Source organism: Bufo gargarizans, unplaced genomic scaffold, assembly GCF_014858855.1.
Source record: "Bufo gargarizans isolate SCDJY-AF-19 unplaced genomic scaffold, ASM1485885v1 original_scaffold_1020_pilon, whole genome shotgun sequence".
NCBI classification, from domain to species: domain Eukaryota; kingdom Metazoa; phylum Chordata; class Amphibia; order Anura; family Bufonidae; genus Bufo; species Bufo gargarizans.
In genome coordinates, this window is record NW_025334203.1 from 60,946 (window position 1) to 81,884 (window position 20,939).

The window sequence follows — 20,939 nt, forward strand, 5'->3', positions numbered from 1 at the left end:
CTAGGTTGATTTTACCGACAGGATGTTCCCATTCCTTGTGCATAATAGTGTTCAGCACTGGATGGCTGGGAAAAACCGTAGCTTTCTTTTTAGGAAAGTAGAAGAGGTTCTCTTCATTCTGTTCAGAGGGCTTCTCTTTTTTAGACTCCATGATGTTCTTGACCTCTTTAATAAGGAGGTTGGCATCATTTTTATTAAACAAGAAGTTGTCCTCTAATACCGGCAATTCTGGATCTGAATCTGACGATACTTCTCCTTCAGACCGGGAAGTTTGATCAGAGGAAGCTGGAGAAACATAACGCTTTGATTTCAGCTTCTTCTTACTGGACTTTTCTAAAAAGGCCTTGAGTAAGGACATCAGCTTTCTGGTATCGGAATCCGATACATCATCAGAATGAGCGCAGTTCTTGCAGATGTTAGACACAGCATCCTCAGGGAGCGGCTGGATACAGGAAATGCATAGAACCTGCTTCTTAGGTTTTTTTGCGGACCTTAAAGGGGAGCTCTCCAGGCAGTCGGCGCACACATCTTCCAAGTACCTATCAGGAAGGGGTTGTTCACATGCACGGCAGAGCCTGTGTTTGGTCTTCCTAGACCTCTTACTGCTGGAGCTGGACATCTGCAAAAAAGAAATAAATTATAGTCTTAAAATTGCAGGAGGAGAAGGCTGCCTGACACAGGACAGGCAATTTACCTTAAAACCGCAAAAGCTCTGCTGCCAGGCACAAGGGCAGTGAGCTAGAGGCTTACCCAGCTTATATAATTCAAATTTGGCGCCCAAAACCGGAACTTCCTGTGACGTCAGACGCCCAGCGCCTGCGTTCCACATGGTGCGTTCCACCGCACCGGAAGTTAGGGACAAGACTTCCGGTCCCTTCGTTACTGCCGGGGCGCCGCTGGAACATGGAAAAAACGCGCCAGGGAACATACATGGCGCACAGGAGACTCTTCAATCAGGCGGGCACGGTCCTAGCTGGCCACACGAATGACGGCCAGTCTGCTGAGGACATAAAAAAAACACAAGGGGATGCGGCTAGAGGACCTCCTATATAGGTACTAACTAACTATCTCTAATTGTCTAACTAGGTGGGCGGTCCTGGGATCTGATGAGGTCGGATTAACCCATGGTGTGCTGCCGGAGGACGAAGAGGGAAATACTGTATGCCTCGGTATAGCACCTATATATACTGCATGCCTTGGTATAGCACCTATATATACTGTATGTCTCAGTATAGCACCTTTATATACTGTATGCCTCGATATAGCACCTATATATACTGTATGCATTGGTATATCACCTATATATCGTATGTCTCAGTATAGTACCTATATACAGTACAGACCAAAAGTTTGGACACACCTTCTCATTCAAAGAGTTTTCTTTATTTTCATGACTATGGAAAATTGTAGATTCACACTGAAGGCATCAAAACTATGAATTATCACATGTGGAATTATATACATAACAAAAAAGTGTGAAACAACTGAAAATATGTCATATTCTAGGTTCTTCACAGTAGCCGCCTTTTGCTTTGATTACTGCTTTGCACACTCTTGGCATTCTCTTGATGAGCTTCAAGAGGTAGTCACCTGAAATGGTCTTCCAACAGTCTTGAAGGAGTTCCCAGAGATGCTTAGCACTTGTTGGCCCTTTTGCCTTCACGCTGCGGTCCAGCTCACCCCAAACCATCTCGATTGGGTTCAGGTCCGGTGACTGTGGAGGCCAGGTCATCTGGCGCAGCACCCCATCACTCTCCTTCATGGTCACATAGCCCTTACACAGCCTGGAGGTGTGTTTGGGGTCATTGTCCTGTTGAAAAATAAATGATGGTCCAACTAAACGCAAACCGGGTGGAATAGCATGCCGCTGCAAGATGCTGTGGTAGCCATGCTGGTTCAGTATGCCTTCAATTTTGAATAAATCCCCAACAGTGTCACCAGCAAAGCCCCCCCCCCCCCATACCATCACACCTCCTCCTCCTCCATGCTTCACGGTGGGAACCAGGCATGTAGAGTCCATCCGTTCACCTTTTCTGCGTCGCACAAAGACACGGTGGTTGGAACCAAAGATCTCAAATTTGGACTCATCAGACCAAAGCACAGATTTCCACTGGTCTAATGTCCATTCCTTGCGTTCTTTAGCCCAAACAAGTCTCGTCTGCTTGTTGCCTGTCCTTAGCAGTGGTTTCCAAGCAGATATTCTACCATGAAGGCCTGATTCACACAGTCTCCTCTTAACAGTTGTTCTAGAGATGTGTCTGCTGCTAGAACTCTGGGTGGCATTGACCTGGTCTCTAATCTGAGCTGCTGTTAACCTGCGATTTCTGAGGCTGGTGACTCGGATGAACTTCTCCTCCGCAGCAGAGGTGACTCTTGGTCTTCCTTTCCTGGGGCGGTCCGCATGTCAGCCAGTTTCTTTGTAGCGCTTGATGGTTTTTGTGACTGCACTTGGGGACACTTTCAAAATTTTCCCAATTTTTCGGACTGACTGACCTTCATTTCTTAAAGTAATGATGGCCACTCGGTTTTCTTTACTTAGCTGCTTTTTTCTTGCCATAATACAAATTCTAACAGTCTATTCAGTAGGACTATCAGCTGTGTGTCCACCTGACTTCTCCACAACGCAACTGATGGTCCCAACCCCATTTATAAGGCATGAAATCCCACTTATTACACCTGACAGGGCACACCTGTGAAGTGAAGACCATTTCAGGTGACTACCTCTTGAAGCTCATCAAGAGAATGCCAAGAGTGTGCAAAGCAGTAATCAAAGCAAAAGGTGGCTACTTTGAAGAACCTAGAATATGACATATTTTCAGTTGTTTCACACTTTTTTGTTATGTATATAATTCCACATGTGATAATTCATAGTTTTGATGCCTTCTGTGTGAATCTACAATGTCCATAGTCATGAAAATAAAGAAAACTCTTTGAATGAGAAGGTGTGTCCAAACTTTTGGTCTGTACTGTATATATATACACTGTATAGCATTTATATATACTGCATATATACTGCATAGAACACACACACATATATATATATATATATATATATACATATATAGTGGGTTTCGTTCTGGTATACAGGGTAAGTGGACGCAGGACAGAGGCAAAAATACAAGTTCTTAACTCAAAACGTCAGTGATTATTTACACTTGAGGCAATTGCACAAAACAGCAGTAACTTTTCAGTCTTGGTGTTAATTCACACACAATGGAAAGTTCATATAAGTCACCTTGCTGACAGTTCTGCCTCCAGTAGTCCACAGCAGGCTTTAGGGGGTCTATTTCCCCAGTGTGCGGCTCTTAGACCTCCAGCACGGCACAAAGCCTCAGATGATCCCAAGAACATAGACATCTCTGCTGTGCCCAGCTGCCTATTTAAGGACAGCCAGGTGTTGCCAAAACCCGGACCGGCACTTAAACTCCAGTCCGGTATTTGACCTCACCTGGCTGGAAACCAGCCCAGCCGCACATGCTGGGAGGAAAATACCTGCCTTACCAGACACAACCCCTCAATGTGTCACAAGGTATATCCAGGCAATAGTATTACACACCTGAGGTATATATACAGCTGATCTATCACTCAGGATGTACAGGTATATATACAGCTGATCTATAACTACAGGACGTATAGGTATATACAGGTATAATAGTATTACACACCTGAGGTATATATACAGCCTATATATCACTACAGGAGGTACAGGTATATACAGGTAATAGTATTATACACCTGAGGTATATATACCGCTGATCTATAACTACAGGATGTACAGGTATAGTACAGGTAATAGTATTATACACCTGAGGTATAGATACCGCTGATCTATAACTACAGGACGTACAGGTATAATAGTATTACACACCTGAGGTATATATACAGCTGATTTATCACTACAGGAGGTACAGGTATAGTACAGGTAATAGCATTATACACCTGAGATATAGATACCGCTGATCTATAACTACAGGACGTACAGGTATATACAGGTATAATAGTATTATACACCTGAGGTATATATACAGCTGATTTATCACTACAGGATGTACAGGTATATACAGGTAATAGTATTATACACCTGAGGTATATATACAGCTGATATATCACTACTGGATGTACAGGTATATACAGGTAATAGTATTACACACCTGAGGTATATATACAGCTGATATATCACTACAGGAGGTACAGGTATATACAGGTAATAGTATTACACACCTGAGGTATATACAGCTGATATAGCACAACAGTATGTACAGGTACATACAGGTATAATAGTATTACACACCTGAGGTACGGTATATATACCGCTGATCTATCACTACAGGACGTACAGGTATATACAGGTAATAGTATTACACACCTGAGGCATATACACACCGCTGATATATCACTACAGGACGTACAGGTATATACAGGTAATAGTATTACACACCTGAGGTATATATACAGCTTATCTATCACTACAGGATGTACAGGTATATTCAGGAAATAGTATTATACACCTGAGGTATATATACCACTGAAATATCACTACAGGGCGTACAGGTATATACAGTTAATAGTATTATACACCTGAGGTATATATACTGCTGATATATCACTACAGGACATACAGGTATATACAGGAAATAGTATTACACACCTGAGGTATGGTATATATACGGCTGATATATCACTACAGGACGTACAGGTATATACAGGTATAATAGTATTATACACCTGAGGTATATATACTGCTGATATATCACTACAGGACGTACAGGTATATACAGATAATAGTATTACACACCTGAGGTATATATACAGCTGATTTATCACTACCGGACCTACAGGTATATACAGGTAATAGTATTATACACCTGAGGTATATATACAGCTGATATATCACTACAGTATGTACAGGTATATACAGGTATAATAGTATTACACACCTGAGGTACGGTATATATATCGCTGATCTATCACTACAGGACGTACAGGTATATACAGGTAATAGTATAACACACCTGAGGCATATATACCGCTGATATATCACTACTGGACGTACAGGTATATACATGTAATAGTATTAAACACCTGAGGTATATATACCGCTGATATATCCCTACAGGACGTACAGGTATATACAGGTAATAGTATTATACACCTGAGGTATATATACAGCTGATATATCCCTACAGGACGTACAGGTATATACAGGTAATAGTATTACACACCTGAGGTATATATACAGCTGATTTATCACTACAGGACGCACAGGTATATACAGGTATAATAGTATTACACACCTGAGGTATATATACTGCTGATCTATCACTACTGTATGTACTGGTATATACAGGTATAATAGTATTACACACCTGAGGTATATATACTGCTGATCTATCACTACTGTATGTACTGGTATATACAGGTAATATTATTACACACCTGAGGTATATATACCACTGATATATCACTACAGATGTCTGATTGCATGTCGCTCACGGAGCCTCAGGCGCCCCATTATAATTAAAGTCCAGTCGTGCTAATTGTTAAACAGCAACGCATTTCGGTTCCAGGAGACACTTGCCAGGAGCCGTCTGTGAGCAGGGGCCTCGGCCATGACGTGAACGCACAATAAAATCTTAATTCTCTGCTATTAGATGTGTACAGGGCAGGGGGGGCTCAGTGTGTGGTCCAGGAACTCCCAAAATATTCCTGACGCGTTTCCCTGCGCTACTAGTGTTTCTCAGACTCCTGTGTGTGGCCCTTCCTATAGATTTGTATGCATGTATTCCCTGCCGCCTCTGCACCATACGCTCTGACTGTATCACGCCATCTTCGCTCTTCTCCTCTCATTACATTTTTATTTTCTATGGAAATCCCACAAATCAGCCTCAGGAGCCGCAGAACTGACCCCGAGAGCAAGAGGCATTGTGGGAAAACGTGCTGCAGGCATGAAAGGCGGATACTGGGAGGACATCTGCTTGAAGTGCGTGGGTGCATCTTATGTCTCCTTCACGTAGGGGAGCACCCCAAAGTGAGAACTGAGAAGTTACTGTAATTGTAGGACTGCTCTATGTCCTACAGTCTGTGGACTCAGAATTTACTGAAATACTCTGTGCTACTTCTGTGCAACCCCTGAGTCTGTCACCTGCTACTACATCAGCACACCCCTCTCCTTGTGCTGCTGGGAGGACCTTTCCACTTCTACTATGTTCCTCACAGTGAGTGATTATACTAGCACATTCCTCTCCTGAAATCCTCTGTACTGCTGGGATCCTGCTCCTTCCACTATGTAGCTCTCATCCGCTGCCCTCCACAAGATCAGCACACTCCTCTCCCGAAATCCTCTGTGCTGCTGGGATCCTGCTCCTTCCACTATGTAGCTCTAATCCGCTGCCCTCCACAAGATAAGCAGACTCCTCTCCTGAAATCCTCTGTACTGCTGGGATCCTGCTCCTTCCACTATGTAGCTCTCATCCACTGCCCTCCACAAGATAAGCACACTCCTCTCCTGAAATCCTCTGTACTGCTGAGATCCTGCTCCTTCCACTATGTAGCTCTCATCCGCTGCCCTCCACAAGATCAGCACACTCCTCTCCTGAAATCCTCTGTGCTGCTGGGCCCCTGCTCCTTCCACTATGTATCACTCAGCCGGTGACCTCCAAAAGATCAGCAGACTCCTCTCCTGAAATCCTCTGTGCTGCTGGGCCCCTGCTCCTTCCACTATGTATCACTCAGCCGGTGACCTCCAAAAGATCAGCAGACTCCTCTCCTGAAATCCTCTGTGCTGCTGGGACCCTGCTCCTTCCACTATGTAACGCTCGACCTGTGACCTCCAAAAGATCAACACACTCCTCTCCTGAAATCCTCTGTGCTGCTGGGACCCTGCTCCTTCCACTATGTAAGTGTCAGCCTCTTTGATAAGTCCTCGTTGTGTGTGAGGAGCTCATGGGTGGTAGGTCAGCCTGTGGTGCTATCTGCTCTATAAGTCCTCGTTCTCTGTGAGGAGCTCATGGGTGGTAGGTCAGCCTGTGGTGCTATCTGCTCTATAAGAGCTTGTTGTGTGTGAGGAGCTCATGGGTGGTAGGTCAGCCTGTGGTGCTATCTGCTCTATAAGTCCTCGTTCTCTGTGAGGAGCTCATGGGTGGTAGGTCAGCCTGTGGTGCTATCTGCTCTATAAGAGCTCGTTGTGTGTGAGGAGCTCATGGGTGGTAGGTCAGCCTGTGGTGCTATCTGCTCTATAAGAGCTCGTTGTGTGTGAGGAGCTCATGGGTGGTAGGTCAGCCTGTGGTGCTATCTGCTCTATAAGTCCTCGTTCTCTGTGAGGAGCTCATGGGTGGTAGGTCAGCCTGTGGCGCTATCTGCTCTATAAGAGCTCGTTGCGTGTGAGGAGCTCATGGGTGGTAGGTCAGCCTGTGGTGCTATCTGCTCTATAAGTCCTCGTTCTCTGTGAGGAGCTCATGGGTGGTAGGTCAGCCTGTGGTGCTATCTGCTCTATAAGAGCTCGTTGTGTGTGAGGAGCTCATGGGTGGTAGGTCAGCCTGTGGTGCTATCTGCTCTATAAGAGCTCGTTGTGTGTGAGGAGCTCATGGGTGGTAGGTCAGCCTGTGGTGCTATCTGCTCTATAAGTCCTCGTTCTCTGTGAGGAGCTCATGGGTGGTAGGTCAGCCTGTGGTGCTATCTGCTCTATAAGAGCTCGTTGTGTGTGAGGAGCTCATGGGTGGTAGGTCAGCCTGTGGTGCTATCTGCTCTATAAGTCCTCGTTCTCTGTGAGGCTGGGAGTGTGAGAACCAGGATTTTCCTCTCGCCAGCACGGGAAAAACAAAACCAAATAGCTTGGTAATTGCTCACAGAAATTCGGGATATGTGGGATCCCCGACAATGGCAGACATAACAGATCCATCCACAGAATAAACATGTAGCTTAGTTTAGGGGTCCCTTGGGTCGGGCTGAGACCTCCACCCAATAATGTGAGGAGTATTGAATATCTGCAGCCTCTGCACTCACTTCATGATCCTAAATTATACACAACTCCTACACTTTCCTTACACATTGCATGGGTGGTACAGCGAGCGACCACATGCTGCACACTGCTGCGCTGCTCCCCTTCTACAGCAGGCTATAAGATGTCATAGATCTGGTGTCATAAAATGGTTCTAAAAAGAAAATTAAGAAAATGAAAGAAGGAAGAGAAGAAGAAGACGACAAAGAGAAAGAGGACAAGGAATAAAGAGAAGAAAAAGGAAGAGAAGAAGATGGAGGAAAAGAAGTAGTAGAAGTAGTGGTAGATGAAGAAAAGGAAAAAGGGGGAGAAGGAGACGATGAAGAACGAGAAGAAAAAGGGGAAGAAGATGGAGAAAGATGGAGAAAAAGAATAATCAGAAGTAGGGAGAGGGAGATGATGACGACAAAGAAGAAGAAAAGATGAGAAAGAAAAAGAAGAAGAAGACAGAGAAAAGAGGAAGATCATGAAGAAGAGGAAGAAGAAGGAGGAGGAGAAGATGACAAGAAGGAAAAAAGGGAAGGAGGTAGCAAAGAAGAAGAAAAGAAGAAAATCAAGCAGAAAGAGATGAAAAAGGAGAAGAGGGAGATCAAGAAGAAGATGAAAAAGGAGTGGTAGGAGAAGACACAGAAGAAGTACAGAGATATGAAGAAGAAAAAGAGGTAGAGGGAAATGACGACAAAGAAGAAGAAAAGAAGAATAGGAAGAAGAAAGCGAAGAAAAAGTAGGCAAACGAGAAGAAGAAAGTAACGAAAAAGGAGAAGATGACAAAGATCAAAAAGAAGAGGAAGATGAAAACGGAGGAAGAGAAGGGGATGAAGAAGAAGGAAAATGAAATAGAGGAAGAGAATAAAAAGTGAGAGAAGGAGAAGAAGAGAGAAAAAAAGAAGGGAAAAAAGAAGAGGGAGATAATGAAGAAGATGAAAAAGGTGGAGAAGACAACACAGAAGAAAATATAGAAAAAGAAGGATGAGGCGAACAAAGAAGAAAAAGGAGAAGAAGATTACAAAAAAAAGAAGAAAAAGGAGAAGACAAATACAGAGAAAAGGCAGAAAAGTAAAAAAAAAAGAAAAAAAGGAGGAGAATAAGATGAAGACAGAGAAGAAGTAGAAGAAGAAGAAAATAACAAAGAAAAGGGAAGAAAAGGATAAGAAAAATAAAAGGAAGAAGACGAAGGAAAAAAGAATACAATAATGGAGAAAAAGAAAATAGGAAAATGATGAAGAAGAAAAATAAAGAGTAGAAGGAGGAGAAGAATAAAAGAAGATAAAGGAGGAGGAGACATATACAAGACAACCAAGAAGAAGGAAGATAAGTAAAAGGAAAGAAGAAAAATAGGAACAAGTAGGGAAAAAAAAACTGAAGAAAATAGAAGAAATAGAAGAAAAAAAAGAGGTGGAGGAAGGAAAAGGAGGAGGAGGAGTATAAGATAAAGAGGAAGACAATAAAGGAGAAAAACTCAAATTAAATAGAAGATGGAGGAAAAGCAGAAAGAGGATGATAAAGAGAAGGAGGAGAAGAACAAGAAGAACAAAGCACAAGGATGAAAACAAATCATGAGGATCAAAACTAGTAACAACCGAGTTTAAACAGCTTTGCTGAGTCTTCACAAGACAGTTCATTGAGCGGCCGTGCAGGCAGTGTCGGGCCCCGGCCCAGCGGGCCCCTGCAGACAAGTAAGAGGAAGAAGATACTGCAGCAAGCGATGTCTTCAATGCAATTTCCAAGTTGATTTACCAAGAGATGCAACGTTTTGACTCCATTGAGTCTTTTACAAGCAGAAAGACAATATCTACCAGTGTTAAACATATGACTGTTGGCACCATAAGGAATGGGAAGGGGAACTCCAAACCTTCCTCTAGCCCCACATACCAACCCCAACTAACCCCTTCAATAACGACACTGACACCGTTCAACTTTTAACCTTTTATTTTGTTGGGTGGTAATCGGCCACAGCTTTATTCAAACGGCAAAACCATAACCTTGAACCGTGCTCTCCGCCAGCCGCTGGTATCCCAGCGGGCGGATCCGCCCATTTTTCCTCCAACACCTTTACGATGCAATAACTAGCCGCCAGCTGTGACTTCAAAAACTCCAAAGAGGAACTCTGCCCACATAACCGTTCCCCAGAATCACTTCTGAGCACACCATCCGAACGAAGCACCACACTATCAACTCACAGGGGAGGGAGGGAGGGAGGGAGGGACAAAGCGCTTCCGCTCAAGGAGGAAGAGGAAAGGCGGGACAGTGGCATATATGCCCTCCTGGCTGACCGCCCACTCTCCCCACCGGATGCCTATATTAACCCCTGGATGACAAAACCGGAACGGGCATTAGAGGAGATATAACTAAAGGGGGTAGGAAAACAGGGGGGGGGAGGGCCAGCAGTCCCTGCCCACCCTCCCTAAGCCGTCGGGTGGCCACCAATCTACACACGCGGGGGCCATATCCCACCCCAGGTGGGCATAGCACACCCTGGAGGGCCATAGCACACCACTGGGGCCATAACACACCCCGGAGGGCCATTGCACACAACTGGGGGCCATAGTACACCCCTGAGGGCAATAGCACACCACGGGGCCATAACACACCCAGAGGGCCATAGCACACCCCAGAGAGCCATAGCACACCACTGGGGGCCATAGCACACCCCAAAGGTCCATAGCACACCACTGGGGGCCATAGCACACACCAGAGGGCCATATCACACCACTGGGGGCCATAGCACACCCCAGAGGGCCATAGCACACCACTGGGGTCCATAGCACACTCTGGAGGGCCATAGCACACCACTGGGGGGCCATAGCACACCCCAGAGGGCCATAGCACACCACTGGGGGGCCATAGCACACCCCAGAGGGCCATAGCACACCCCGGAGGTCCAAAACACACCACTGGGGGTCATAGCACACCCTGGAGGGCCATATCACACCACTGGGGGCCATAGCACACCCCAGAGGGCCATAGCACACCCCAGAGAGCCAAAGGACACCACTGGGGGCCATAGCACACCCCAGAGGGCTATAGCACACCCCGGAGGGTCATAGCACACCACTGGGGGCCATAGCACACAACTGGGGGCCATAGCACACTCTGGAGGGCTATAGCACACCCCAGGGGACATAGCACACCATGGGGGGCCATTGCACACCCTGGAGGGCCATATGACACCACTGGGGGCCATAGCACACCCCAGAGGGCCATAGCACACCCCAGAGGGCCATAGCACACCCTAGAGGGTCATAGCACACCACTGGGGTCCATAGCAGACAACTGGGGGCCATAGCACAACCCAGGGGGCCATAGCACACCCCGGAGGGCTATATGACACCACTGGGGGCCATAGCACACCCCAGAGGATCATAGTACACCACTGGGGTCCATAGCACACAACTGGGGGCTATAGCACACCCCGGGGGCCATATCCCACCCCGGGGGGCCATAGCACACCCCGCCGGGCCATATGACACCACTGGCGGCCATAGCACACCCCGGAGGGCCATAGCACACCCCAGAGGGCCATAGCACACCCCGGAGGTCCATAGCACACCACTGGGGGTTATAGCACACCCTGGAGGGCCATATCACACCACTGGGGGCAATAGCACACCCCGGAGGGCCATAGCACACCCCAAAGGTCCATAGCATACCAGTGGAGGCCATAGCATACCCTGGAGGGACATAGCACACCACTGGGGGGCATAGCACACCCCAGAGGGCCATAGCACACACCTAAAATCACTAAGAAACAACGTGATCTTTAGACATAGAGCGCGCAGCCACCCGCTGCGACTTCTTGACCCCGGGTATAACGGAGTCAGACGTGGCTCTTGACACCCTCGTGACAATGGCTCACTCCAGATACATTTGCAGACTGCTTTTTGCCTCCTGTGCACTGTGAGTTTTGCCTGCTTCTCCTCCTTCTCCTCTCTATCTGCTGCTCTGTCTCTCCCTCTGAACGTCTCTCCTCTCTTGTGGGCACCCACTTGACGTCCATCGACACGTCATCATTGTCACCTTCACCACCACTTACATTAGAGATCTCGAAGTAGGCAGCAACCACGGGACCACCCTCCTTGGGCTGATCTGGGTACTGTCGTCAGACCGCTGGGTGGTGGCTATTGCTACCTCCTCTTCCTCATCCAAAGCCAAGAATGGCTGCGCATCAGTAAGGTCTGGGAATGGATAGGAAAATAATTCCTCTGACTCGAGTGGAGGGGCTATGGTGGTGTTGGTGGTGTCTTTGGGGGTGCACACAACAGAAAGTGAGGAGGGTGCAGATAGAGAGGATGAGGAGGGTGCAGATAGAGAGGATGAGGAGGGTGCAGAAGCGGAAGGCTGAGTGAGCCACTCAACCAACTCTGGTGCGTCCTTTGACATAATCGCACGCACCTTCTGCAACTTACCACTTAGGCTCTGGCCTAGTGCACCTGCCCGACCCCTACCACCCCTGCAGAACGGCCTGCGTCTTCCTCTGCCTGTCATATTAAAAATTACCCTGTGAAAAAAGTCCCTAAATAAGAGCAGTATTTGTGGAAGCAGGTATATGGCGGGCCTCAATCAGTTGTTAGTTGAAGCTGGTATATCACCCTCAGGCAGTAATTTTGTGGACGCAGGTATATGGAAAACTTCAATCACTATTTTGTGGAAGCTGATAGATCGCATACAAATGCACTTATACTTTCTATGTTAGAAAGTATATTATAGGTATATCGCACCCCTCTTTGTATCCAGGGCCGGTGCTATAATAAGGCAGACCAAGCGGTTACCTTAGGGCGCAGAGACGGACGGGGCGGAAAAAATGAAATAAAAAAATGAAACTTTTTTATTTATTTAAATACCCTGTATTTTTCTACCCTAGGTCTTATGGGGTGAATACTAATGAAGCGCTTCATTAGTACCGGAGGACCGGGAAGCGGTGAAGGATCTGTACTCACCGCTTCCTGGTCCTCCGCTTGGCTGTCTGCTGTAAAGGGCTATGCACCATGTGACCTCACTGTGCGCAGCCCTCACAGCTGACAGCTGAGAACCAGAAGAGAGAGAGCGCTGGTGGTGAGGAGCGGCGGCGTCCAGGAGCAGGAGAGGTAAGTTATTTTGTTTTATTTTATTTGCGCTGATGGCTGACATGGGGGCATGATGGCTGACATGGGGGCATGATGGCTGACTGACATGGGGGCATGATGGCTGACTGACATGGGGGCATTATGGCTGACATGGGGGCATGATGGCTGACATGGGGGCATGATGGCTGACATGAGGGTATGATGGTTGACATGGGGGCATGATGGCTGACATGGGGGCATGATGGCTGACATGGGGGCATGATGGCTGACATGGGGGCATGATGGATGACTGACATGGGGGCATGATGGCTGACATGGGGGCATGATGGCTGACATGGGGGCATGATGGCTGACATGGTGGCATGATGGATGACTGACATGGGGGCATGATGGCTGACATGGGGGCATGATGGCTGACATGGGGGCATGATGGCTGACATGGGAGCATGATGGCTGACATGGGGGCATGATGGTTGACATGGGGGCATGATGGCTGACATGGGAGCATGATGGCTGACATGGGGGCATGATGGTTGACATGGGGGCATGATGGTTGACATGGGGGCATGATGGCTGACACGGGGGCATGATGCCTGACATGGGGGCATGATGCCTGACATGGGGGCATGATGGCTGACATGGGGGCATGATGGCTGACATGGGAGCATGATGGCTGACATGGGGGCATGATGGCTGACATGGGGGCATGATGCTGACATGGGGGCATGATGGCTGACATGGGGGCATGATGGCTGACTGACATGGGGGCATGATGGCTGACATGGGGGCATGATGGCTGACATGGGGGCATGATGCCTGACATGGGGGCATGATGGCTGACATGGGGGCATGATGGCTGACACGGGGGCATGATGGCTGACATGGGGGCATGATGGCTGACTGACATGGGGGCATGATTGCTGAAATGGGGGCATGATGGCTGACTGACATGGGAGCATGATGGCTGACATGGGAGCATGATGGCTGACATGGGAGCATGATGGCTGACATGGGGGCATGATGGCTGACATGGGGGCATGATGGCTGACATGGGGGCATGATGGCTGACACGGGGGCATGATGGCTGACATGGGAGCATGATGGCTGACATGGGGGCATGATGGCTGACATGGGGGCATGATGGCTGACATGGGAGCATGATGGCTGACATGGGGGCATGATGGCTGACATGGGAGCATGATGGCTGACATGGGAGCATGATGGCTGACATGGGGGCATGATGCTGACATGGGGGCATGATGGCTGACATGGGAGCATGATGGCTGACATGGGGGCATGATGGCTGACATGGGGGCATGATGGCTGACATGGGGGCATGATGGCTGACATGGGGGCATGATGGCTGACTGACATGGGGGCATGATTGCTGAAATGGGGGCATGATGGCTGACTGACATGGGAGCATGATGGCTGACATGGGGGCATGATGGCTGACATGGGAGCATGATGGCTGACATGGGAGCATGATGGCTGACATGGGGGCATGATGGCTGACATGGGGGCATGATGGCTGACATGGGGGCATGATGGCTGACATGGGGGCATGATGGCTGACATGGGGGCATGATGGCTGACACGGGGGCATGATGGCTGACACGGGAGCATGATGGCTGACATGGGGGCATGATGGCTGACATGGGGGCATGATGGCTGACATGGGGGCATGATGGCTGACATGGGGGCATGATGGCTGACATGGGGGCATGATGGCTGACATGGGGGCATGATGGCTGACATGGGGGCATGATGGCTGACATGGGGGCATGATGGCTGACATGGGAGCATGATGGCTGACATGGCAGCATGATGGCTGACATGGGGGCATGATGGCTGACACGGGGGCATGATGTCTGACATGGGGACATGATGGCTGACATGGGAGCATGATGGCTGACACGGGGGCATGATGTCTGACATGGGGACATGATGGCTGACAACTTATTCACACTGTTGGAATCGGGGCAATTGACTAATGCGCAACAGGAGTATAGAGAAGCTAAAAAGCTGCTATCTAAGGCTTGGGACACTATTAGACGACGGCAGGGAATAAAAGGACCTCTTGAGTGTACCCTCCTTTGGCATAATATTCAATTTAGGCCTTAGATAAATTAGCCGGGGGACCAGTTTTGGCAAAAAAAATATATTATTTATGTTGCACAAGTGGTGAAGAATGGAGAGATACTTCCGTTATCGGTTTTAACACAAGGGGAGAATTTAGATGGTTTGTCTTGGTTTAGGTATCTTCAGTAATGTTCGGCACTCACTAGTATAAAGAATAAATCACTTCTGGAGATTGATACTTCTACTTTTCTAAATGATTTGATAGAGAATTTAGTATCAGAAGTTTAAGATTTTACACTTTTATCATTTATTACTTAAGCCACTATTTATTAAGAAGCAATCACCAGGGCAAAGGACTTGGGGAGTTGACTGCCCAAGGATCCAACTAGAGGGATGGGGAAATATATTTGGGAGTTTGAACTCAACATCTCACAATTTTGATAGCATGTATTGATAGAATTTAATATTTTGCACAGACTTTATGTTACGCCCTTATGGCTCAATAAAGTTGGGTTAAGAGATAGTTCCAAGTGTCCGCGTTGTGATTCTCTTGGGGCTGGTCATCCACATGTGCTCTTGTCCTGTCCAGAATTAAAACAGTATTGGATTGTGATCAAAAATGTTGTTGCTAATGAGTTAAGACTCCTGATTCCTTTTCCAGTTGAGTGTTGGATATTGAGTGATCTCTCCAAGGTAAATTGCCATAAATATAAAAACATTCTCCTGAATAGAATACTGTTCTTGGTGAGACTTTTGATCTCCCGGGTTTGGTTTTCACGAAATGATCCAAATTTGAACAATTGGATAAATTTGGTCAATAGGGTTAAAAGCTAAGAGTATTTTTTGTATAAGCAAAGAAATAGTCAGGCGAAATGGATTAAGATATGGGAGGTTTGGAGGTTTTAACCTTTTCCCTCCCCCAATTCTCCATGACATTTATTTTATTTTCCTAATTTTTCATTTTTTCCCTTCCTTTTTTTATTCTCTGTATTGGAATGATAGAGGGTCCTGAGACGCATCACAAGGGTAGGGATGGGTGGGAGGTGGGTGGTCATGAGCAATAAAAAGAAAGAAAGAAAAAAGCCTACAAACTGATCATGTTCCTAGCAGAACATTTTGGAGCGTTCCGCCATCTCTGCCCCTCCCCCATATCAATCTTCTGGTTATCAGTGGTGCACTGGTACCACCAACTTCTGGACGCGATGTTCTGGCCGTTCTCATGGACACTTTGGCGCCATATATAAACACGATAAGAGAAGATAAAATGACCAAAAACTGGAGGAGCGGAGATCAGTGTGAACAGCTGACTTAATGCAGAATGAAAGCAGACGGGATTATTGGCGCAGCCGGCAGCGGACCCGCCCGATTATCACCACCAAACTCCAAACTGCGTGGAGTGCTTTGAGCTCTTGACGATCTGCACCATACATGGCGGAAGTCGGCACTTTAAATATTGCACCTGCTTACGAATGCCATAGCCACCAGGTTTGCGCTGTTTCAATGTCTGCGATCGGCTTTAAGGCAGTGAAAATGTGGGAGCCGCGTGCTCCTGTGCTGATAACAGCCTCCCCCGGCTGAGATCGGGGAAGCTGTTATGTTACAGTCATCCTGCTAGAGTCTCCGATGCCTATCACTGTAATATTCCAATAAAGGACTGCAGGTGGCAGCACTGCACTGGACTACACTGAATACAGCGTTCTGTAATGAATAAAAACCCATCGCAAAATACAATTGACAATCTAATGATTGCTTGTTATAGTCACCTACGGTGACTTATATATATAAAAAAGGAAAACAAGTTTTTCAAAATATAAAAAAAGATCTAAAAATTCAAATCACCTTATTTTCCCAAAATTAAAATACAAATAAACAATAAAAAAAAAAATCATAGGCATCGCCACATTCAAAAATCCAGTACTATTAAAATGTTAAAATTTAAAATTATCCCATATGGTGAACAACGTAAATGAAAAAAAATGTAAATGTCCAATTTGTCATTTTTTGTCACTTCACATCCCCCCAAAACATTGAATAAAAGTGATCAAAAAGTCTTACAAACCCCAAAATGGTACAGATCAACCCACAAAAAAATAATATAAAAAAGTTATAGGAGTTAGAATATGGCAATAAAAAGAAAAATATATTTTTTCTTGAAGTTTTTATTTCAGTCTTAAAACACAATAAAATGTGGTATCACTGTAATCGTACTGACCTGTATAATGTAGAGAACAGGTCAGTTTTATCTCATAGGGAACGCTGTAAATACAACCGATAAAACTATATAAATGTGCTATCACTGTAATCGTACTGACCGGAGAATGAAGGGAACAGGTCAGTTTTATCTCATATGGAACACTGTAAAAATACAACCGATAAAACTATATAAATGTGGTATCACTGTAATCGTACTGACCCGGAAAATGAAGGGAACAGGTCAGTTTTATCTCATAGGGAACACTGTAAAAACAAAACCCATAAAACTATATAAATGTGGTATCACTGTAATCGTACTGACCCGGAAAATGAAGGGAACAGGTCAGTTTTATCTCATAGGGAACACTGTAAAAACAAAACCCATAAAACTATATAAATGTGGTATCACTGTAATCGTACTGACCCGGAAAATGAAGGGAACAGGTCAGTTTTATCTCATAGGGAACACTGTAAAAACAAAACCCATAAAACTATATAAATGTGGTATCACTGTAATCATACTGACCGGAGAATGAAGAGAACAGGTCAGATTTATCTCATAGGGAACAACATAAATACAAAACCCATAAAACTATATAAATGTGGTATCGTTGTAATCGTACTGACCCAGAGAATGTAGAGAACAGGTCAGTTTTATCTCATAGGGAACGCTGTAAAAATACAACCGATAAAACTATATAAATGTGGTATCGCTGTAATCGTACTGACCCGGAGAATGAAGGGAACAGGTCAGTTTTATCTTATAAGGAACGCTGTAAAAACAAAACCCATAAAACTAAATAAATGTGGTATCACTGTAATCGTACTGAACCGGAGAATGAAGAGAACAGATCAGATTTATCTCTTAGGGAACGCTGTAAAAAAAAAATATATATAAAACTATATAAATGTGGTATCACTGTAATCGTACTGACCCGGAGAATGAAGGGAACAGGTCAGTTTTATCTCATAGGGAACTCTGTAAAAACAAACCTATAAAACGATATAAATGTGGTATCACTGTAATCGTACTGACCCGGAGAATGAAGGGAACAGGTCAGTTTTATCTCATAGGGACGGCTGTAAAAGCAAAACCCTTAAACTATATAAATGTGGTATCACAGAATTCATACTGACCTAGAGAATGAAGGGAACATGTTCGTTTTAATACATAGAGAATGCCAAAAACAGATTTTTTTTTTCCTATTCCACCGTATTTGGATTTTTTTTCTAACTCTTGACTGCATTATATGCAATATTAAATGGTGCCAATAGAAAGTACAACTTGTCTTGAAAAAAAGTAGCCCTCATATGACTATGTAAATCAAGAAAAAGAAAAGTCATGGTTCTGGGATTGCAGGAATTGAAAAACGAAAACCAAAAACAGAAAATTGCCAGGTCCTCTAAGGGTTAATATGTATATTGCTTGTATTTGCTCAAGTTACTAATAGGCCATACTAGATGGGGCTGGAGTCGCCCTCTTTATGTACAGAGGGAGGAACATTCTAGAGAGATTAGTGAGTCAGTCTGTGTTTAGTAGTGAGAGGAGCACATGTCAGTGATCTAAGAGCCAGCCTGGAGTCAGATCCATAGAAAGCTGAGAGAACATCTACAACAATAGGCGAGATGTAGAAGAGAGGTGAATAGAACGCCCAATAGAAATAACCTGTCTAAAAGGACTTATTGACTCTATTCCACGTGTTCAGCAGTTTGCCTCCAGTGCCTGAACATGCATTTAAATAGATTGATCACCTGCATAAGAATCTCCATATCCCACAGTACATTTCATGAACATGTATTGTAAGTGCAGCAACCTCTTCGAATAAGAAGCTGAGAGATTGCTGGCGATTTGGGGGCCGCCCTCTGGTCGCATCACCTTATGTTATCTAAAGTGAAATATATACCTCATGCCTGGATGCTTGTGTACATGTCAGCTAGAGAAGAGTACAGAAGACTGCTTTAAAGAGAAACTTTGGCTTATTATCTATCTGTGCAGCTGGAAGACCTGGGACATCTGTGGAAAGTGCCTTTTGGGAACACCTGCCCGTCCATTGCATGATAAGAACTGTCCTGATTTCACACCTCCCAACCGTCCCAGATCCGGCAGGGCAGTCCCAGATTTCAGTGGCTATTCCGCGATCCTGAAATGGGGAGGTATGTCCTATTCTCAGGCAGCTGCCTCTGCTTCCATGGGACCAGGGACAGTTACCTGTAATGATGAAGCTCCCCCTGTTGGTGCTCCACACTGCTGGTCTGTGTAGGGGCAGGGCCGCCCAGGAGTCAGATGTGCTCCTCCTCTTACACAGACCAGCAGCTCCGAGTGTCTTCTGCCTGCTGCTGGGAGCTCATCGAGCCAGAGGAGTATGTAGAGTTTTTTTGTTTTACTTTCTGTGAAGGGGGCATATATCTTGGCATAATACTGTGAGGGGCACATATCTTGGCATATTACTGTGGGGGGCACATATCTGGGCATATTACTGTGGGGGGCACATATCTGGGCATATTACTGTGGGGGGCACATATCTGGGCATATTACTGTGGGGGGCACATATCTGGGCATATTACTGTGGGGGGCACATATCTGGGCATATTACTGTGGGGGCACATATCTGGGCATATTACTGTGGGGGGCACATATCTGGGCATATTACTGTGGGGGTTAGCACATATCTTGGCATATTACTGTGAGGGGGCACATATCTGGGCATAACTACAGTGAGGGGGCACATATCTGGGCATAACTACTGTGAGGGGGCACATATATGGAGATAACTACAGTGAGGGGGCACATATCTGTCCATAACTACTCTGAGGGGGCACATATCTGTCCATAACTACTCTGAGGGGGCACATATCTGTCCATAACTACTCTGAGGGGGCACATATCTTGAGATAACTACTGTGAGGGGGCACATATCTATCCATAACTACTCTGAGGGGGCACGTATCTGGAGATGACTACTGTGAGGGTGCACATATCTGTCCATAACTGCTCTGAGGGGGCACATATCTGGGCATAACTACTGTGAGGGGCACATATCTGTCATAACTACTGTGAGGGGGCACATATCTGGAGATAACTACTGTGAGGGGGCACATATCTGTCCATAACTACTGTGAGGGGCACATATCTGGTATAACTACTGTGAGGGGGCACATATCTGGAGATAACTACTGTGAAGGGGCACATATCTGTCCATAACTACTCTGAGGGGGCACATATCTGGAGATAACTACTGTGAGGGGGCACATATCTGTCCATAACTACTCTGAGAGGGCACATATCTGGAGATAACTACTGTGAGGGGCACATATCTGGGCATAACTACTGTGAGGGGCACATATCTGGGCATAACTACTGTGAGGGGGCACATATCTGGTTATAACTACAGTAAGGGGGCACATATGTGGGCATAACTACTGTGAGGGGCACATATCTGGGCATAACTACTTTTAGGGGCACATATACTGACGAGCAAAAGGCTATCAATGTTTTGCTCTTCTGACTTCCAGGCTCCATATCTCGCCATCCACTGCAGCTTCTGACATGAGACTCCCATCATGTTATAGACAATAATCTCCGCTATCTCATACATACATTGGAC